This window comes from Triticum dicoccoides, chromosome 7B, assembly GCF_002162155.2.
Source record: "Triticum dicoccoides isolate Atlit2015 ecotype Zavitan chromosome 7B, WEW_v2.0, whole genome shotgun sequence".
Classification (NCBI taxonomy): Eukaryota; Viridiplantae; Streptophyta; class Magnoliopsida; order Poales; family Poaceae; genus Triticum; species Triticum dicoccoides.
The window spans coordinates 36,613,426-36,619,512 of record NC_041393.1 but is presented as its reverse complement, the minus strand read 5'-3'; the positions used below and the strand labels follow the sequence as shown (position 1 = coordinate 36,619,512).

The 6,087-nt window shown below is 53.5% G+C and overlaps 1 non-coding gene across 1 annotated transcript; it reads left to right on the top strand.

The window, feature by feature from the left end:
* Positions 1-5,474: 5,474 nt before the first annotated feature.
* TRNAA-AGC lies at positions 5,475-5,547 on the top strand. The gene has a single exon. It is a non-coding gene; the product is annotated as a tRNA-Ala (tRNA).
* The last annotated feature ends 540 nt before the right edge of the window (positions 5,548-6,087 follow it).

Here is a 6,087-nt window from a genome sequence, read left to right as displayed (position 1 = left end):
CGCAGCGGCGTGAGGCGCTCCCGCGGCAACAGTGCTCGCCGCGGTAGAGCGTGTCGCGCGGCTCGGCGGCTGTTGACCCGTCTGCCGCCCCGCTACGTCCGAGGCCTTGCGGAGACGCCTTCTTGGCGGGGCTGGGGGCTCCGCCTGCGGCAAGCTGTCCGAAGGTTCGGGTCCGACAGGCTCTCCCTCGCCGGGCTCGCTCGGCTCAGCTTCAGGCCCGACAAGCTCTTCCTCGCCGGCGAACTCCTCTCGCTCGGCAAGGCTTGCCGTCTCTGCTGCCTCTGCCTCCTCCACGGTGAATCCAAACACGCCCGCGGCAGCGGCTGCTGCCGCCTCTTCCAGCCTGGTGGCAATGCGCTGCATCTCATCATCGGTGGTGTCGCGGGTGAGGCTCTTCTGCTCGTCAGCGCGGACCGCCACTTCAACCAAGCCGTCAAAGAAATCCCGCACGACGTCGTCTGCAGGCTCTTGCCAAGTCGGGACGATTCCGTGCGAGTCGCACAGCGGCATCATTGCGCGGATGCGGTCGAGCGAAGAATTGTTGCACAGCGGAACGACATCCCGCGGCAACATGAACGGATGCTGGGGATCGCGCTTGAACAGCTCCAGGAGCATCGCGTCCAGCTCCAGAACAGTGAAGTTGAAGTTGAGGCCCGGGCGCAGCCTCATGATATCCGCCGAGTTTTGGAACTCCCAGGCGGGTCTTCTCCTCTCCTGCAGGGGGGCGATGCGGCGGCGAAGAAAGTCTGCGCCAACGGCGCCTACGGTGAGCCCGGCAAGCCTAAGGCGAAGGATCCGGGTGACGGCGATCTTCAGTCTGTCGTCTTCCGGGGCCACGTTGCTCCAGTCATTGCCGCGCACTATTGGGGCTTGGCGCAGGGCAGTAAACGGTTGCGGGTTCTCCTCGACGATCTAGCACCACTCTGCTCTCCACTCCTCCCACTTGCTGCGGAGCTCTTCCTCCAGATAAGCTTCCTTCTTGCCGACTCTTGAGATCCAAGCGATCCCGCCGGCAAGAGGCTCCCCTCTCTCAACACGGGGCATAAAGAAATGGCGGAAGAGAGCTACATTTGGGTGGACTCCGACAAAGTTTTCGCACAGATGTGCGAAAACTGCCATGGTCAGAACGGCGTTGGGGGTGAAGTCAAGGAGGCGGAACCCGTAGGTGTTCATGATGTCGCAGAAGAATTCAGAGAAAGGCGGGCAGAGCCCGCAGTAGAAGAACAGCGCGAAGAAGGGATACCCGTTCGGAGCCAGTCTCGAAGCGGTAGCCGGGAGTACCTTCGTGCGCGGATGCGCTCGCGTCTCCGTCGACTAGAAAAGGTAGTAGTACTCCCTCAGCTCCTTTGCGTCAAGCTGAGGGGGGAAGATGGTCCGCTCCTTTCGCAGCACCGCGAGCCGCTGCGCCTTGGCCGGCTTCACGCCCTTCCCCTTGTCGGCTTTCGGATCCATGGCGGAGGTGGCGGGGGAGATCGACGGCGTTGGTGGCGCCGGTGGCGATGGGGGGCGGAGTGCTGCTCTCTCTCAGCTTCGGGAAGAAGGGGGAGCGGCGGAGATTTGGGAAATGGAGTAACGACCGGCAGGATGGGCAAACTGCTCCTGTTTCCCTTGCTTATAAAGGGGGAGGGGGCGGACGCTTCGCCCTTCCGAATAAAGAAACCACCCACGATCTCTCCCACGACGTCGCATTCGACGCGTGCCGTTGGGGGAGGGCGCGGTGGATGCGGAGTAAGACACGGCGTAACCCAGGCCGCGTGTGCCCGTACCCTGTTTTGGGCCTGGCCCAACAGCGCTCGGCACCGTGTGTGGCCCAGGCCCGGGGGCTCCTATCGGTGTACTAGAGTAGGGGTACCCTAGTATCCCGAACTTGTGCACGGGCAGTTGCAGCGCCCCGCGGCAAGGCTTGCCGGGTGACCGCCAAGGCCCCCCCGTGGTTCCTCTGGAGCCATTCAAGAACAAAGTATTCAAGCCAAGGAGACAAGGCCCCGGCAAGAGGAGCTTGCCGGGAAGGCCGACCGAGGCATCTCAAGGAACTTGCCGCGACGCGCCACTCGTCCCGGCAAGGTCCGGTGAGCGACAAGCTTCCGGACGCGACAAGACAACGACCGCGGCAAGGCGCTTGCCGCGGCAAGCGGCCACTCTGTACCCGTGCTCCAGCACATCCACCAACGTGTCGCCCTGAGGCCTTTCCAGGCGCACGTGGCGGGAGGCTGTGCAGCCAGCGGTGCGCGGTGGCATGCGATGCTGACAAGATCGCCATCGTGACAAGCGATGGCGTCCCTGACGGTCCTTTTCTGCACTGTTTGGGCGACGCAGACGGACATTTAATGCCTTTGTCCCCTGCCGTCAGGGTTAGGTAGGATGCACTGTACAGGTAGCTGTACCAACCACCTCTCTTTTTACGTTTTTACCCTTATTTACGTTGCCACCTGTCGGTGACCCCTTGAGCATATAAAAGGAGGCCCATGCGCAACGTAGAGGGGGGTCGGTTGGGTTCGAACCCAGAAAATCACACACTCATGCTCGGTCTCGTTAGCAGCTCGAGTGTACTGTAGCACTCAGCGCTCTCGAGTAAGAACTCAATACAATCAGACAAGCAACAGTAGGAGTGTTATCTCTCCGGAGAGCTTCGAAGCTGGGTAAACCGCTCGTGTGCTTCGCCTCGATCCGCTCTTCGTGCAATCTCCGCCCCTCGCCGAACCGAAAGGGGCTCGGTCCGCCGGTCCCATAGGTGTTCGTGGATCAGTTTTCCCGATAGCATGGGTGATAAGCACTTACTTCTCACAACTGGCGTGCATGCCGTAGTTGTATGTGATTTTCCACCCCAGCAGGCACGTCATATCTAGCAATATTGGCGTTTCACATAGACCTTCCAATATCAGATTGGAATTCCCCTCATGCTTGGCGCATCTCGTATTGCTGGTAGCCAGCTTCATGGTTCAGCTGATCTGTGGTGCAAGGGTCGGTGTGCGAGTTGAGATTTTGAAACAAGATTGAAGGGAAACAACTTAGGGAGTGTTGGAATCTTAATTACATCTTTTCTGGCGGACTTGTAGAACCTGGAGCTGGGGCTAGATCCGCCGACGGAGATCCAGCGGACAAACCTGCCGCCGCAATCAGGGCAGGGAATGAGAGGGAGGGGATCGGTGGCGGCAGATGAGAAAGACGGGGCAGCCATGAGGTGAAGCAACTGGTGGCACTGGTGGTTTAATCCAGGAAGCTGAGCAGATTAGGCCGGCGGCAATATTTCCGGCACCGGGAGATGAAGATGAGTCGTGCAGACTGAAAATGGTGGGATGGATGGAATTAAATTGGGGTTAGTAGGCTGACGGCATTGGTACATAATAGAAGTCGAGCCGTGGCCCATGTTGTCAATCTCGTCTGTGCGGGCGGAGGTTTAACGGGAGCCGTGACATTTAATTGCTGACAGGGGTGGGCCTGTGCGCAGGTAAAAAAGAAATATACGAGATCATATACAGGGCGCTGTACAACGATCAGTGCGAATCTAAAGGAGAACCATCGATGGAGATAAAGAGCACAGATATGCACTTTCCGAAATCTTGGCAAAACTCATGAATAAGATAGAGAAATTTTGGTTTTGATTAATTTTGTGATTTTGACAAACTTTTTATCCATTGTTTGATTCGCTCCTAATAAATGATTTTAAATGCTTGTTCGGTAGTATATTACAAAGAAAAATCATAAAAATAGATGTTCTCACTAATAGCTACTAAAGAATATGTATAGTAACTTTTTTTTGCAAAAATGACTCAGCTCTATTAAAAGTTCATTGAAAGTACAAAGCACCCACATAATAAAAAATTAAATCATGGTCCCTGGACCACCGAATGACCACTGCCAGAGAACAAGTCGTCGCTCCTATATTGGAGCCGGTTTGACCTTGTTGATGACAGGTGGAAAGTCTTCGTACACATGCCCTCAAGGACCAGCGCCCCAGAGCCATAGTTGTCACTGTTGAACCCTTGAATCGATCTGAAGAACATGACACAAAATCTCACCGGAAAATCAGTTGATTTGTGGCGACTGCGCCCAGAACATTGTGCTCTTTCAGTGGTTGGTGTTTGTGAGCTCCTCACTTGTAATCTTTTGCTTGTTTCAAGTTTTTCTCATGTATCAACAACATTGTATGGTAGCCAGTTGACGGCTTCGTTAAGTTGATGTTGGCTTATTTTCTTTTTTTACTAAAAGTAATAAACTATTTTTCAATTAGGTGTAATAAAATTTAGTAATCAAATAATTTGTTTTGAAACCAATTGGCAATGGACACGGGAGGTGCGTGTACGAGGGAGAGGCAACATACATGCACCGGAAGTATTCCGCAACACAAGGCGGAATGCATATGTAGGGTAGGTAGAATGAGTCTGACTGGCCACAAATCAATTGACTCTTTCCCAACTAAAATTAGACACATGCATGACAACATAGCTAGTTTTATAAATACCCATCACTCCTCTACAATTCTAGGGGCCATTAGAAATGAAATCAATCGCCTATCGATTGGCCACCTCGCCACCATACCTTTCATGCTTCTATCTAGGCCTTGCCATGGCTACAGTTTCCCAACCAGGTCCAGTGTGCATGACGCCCGACATTGACACCGGGTCCTGGCGTCATTAACACTGGACCCTGGTTCTGAAAACTAGAGTACACGCATATGAACGCAATCGAGTCGTATCTTAAGTTCAGTGGCCAATCGAGATGTTGGGACGCCGGCCAAGGATACCCGGCGCACCATAACTAATTAAGATCATGCATGTTAGGACATGATGGACAAAGTCCCCTCCATGCAAGCCGGCGCGGTGACATGAGCTAGTGAAGCAAACTGCAAGGATTCATGCAGTGATCAAAGCACCCACGACAAAGGTAAGTTCACCTACTTACCGAGAGGTGGCGAAAGGAAAGCAGGTACGACTTCTTTCCGGTGACATATAGAGAACAAGGCACTTGGATTTTTTTACGACATCTTTAGTGTGATGCTTAAGCTTCTTATTAGAAAAACTCTCTCCTGATCATAAACCGTAGGGACAAGCACAACACGTTGAAGACATTTGTAAAAAAAGAAAAGACATCATGTAGCAAATGTCGCCTCAGAATAGTCCTCCCTCCCCACATTTCCTTTTGGATTCTTCGGCAAATGAACGAATACATGACTCCTAACTCCTAAGGCGGCTTTGTGAGAGCGGGAGCCTTGCAATCAACTTTTCTATTTTGATGATGTCACTGCATCACCGGTGCAATCGATGAATCGCTTGGAGTGGTGTTGGTCCTTTGTGGCTTGCGAGATCATTGCCTTGGACTTGCAGGAGCGGTGCTTTGGTGAGGGACGACGGAAGGCAGGGCCGATCGAAGGGGAATGCGTTCTCCACTCATCTTGGGCCAACATTCCTTCATCAACGTGTCCCTTGGTGAATAATCCGATATTATTATACGAGCGAAAATGATACAGCACCAAAGGGGATGTAGCTCAGATGGTAGAGCGCTCGCTTAGCATGCGAGAGGTATGGGGATCGATACCCCACTTCTCCACATTTGATTTTCTTTTGTTTCCCATTTTCCGTTCGCTTCCATGAGGTATCAGGCGAAACAATGGCATGCCAGGGCAGAGAGAGGCTCGCTCCGGAAGGTAATCAATCGGCAACGCCGGCCAGCTGCGCTGCGTTGCTCGCCCGTACAACGGTGCAAGCACCTACGTTTTCGGCCAGATGTATGAGCGGACTCAGTTCCACCTCAAAAACATGTGCGTACTACTCACTCAAGGGCCATCTGTGCATTTTTTCAGCAGTGATCGATCAATCCTTCTCCCCATCGGCAAAATGACGCTTCGCACAGGGAAGACGGGATCGGCCCGTCACAGAACGGCGGCACCCTCAGAACCAAAATTACCTGGAAGCCGACGCGAAGTTGCAGTCCATCGGGAATGCTTGTTGAACGGGTTCGCGCGTGTGCGGACGCGATCTTTGGACGAGCACCCGCTCTCGTGCTCTGCTGAAGAAGTTTAAGGCAGCTTCAAGCCTGAACAGAGAGAAGAACAGAGAGAACTTCGCAGGGTATATTCAGTAGGTTCTA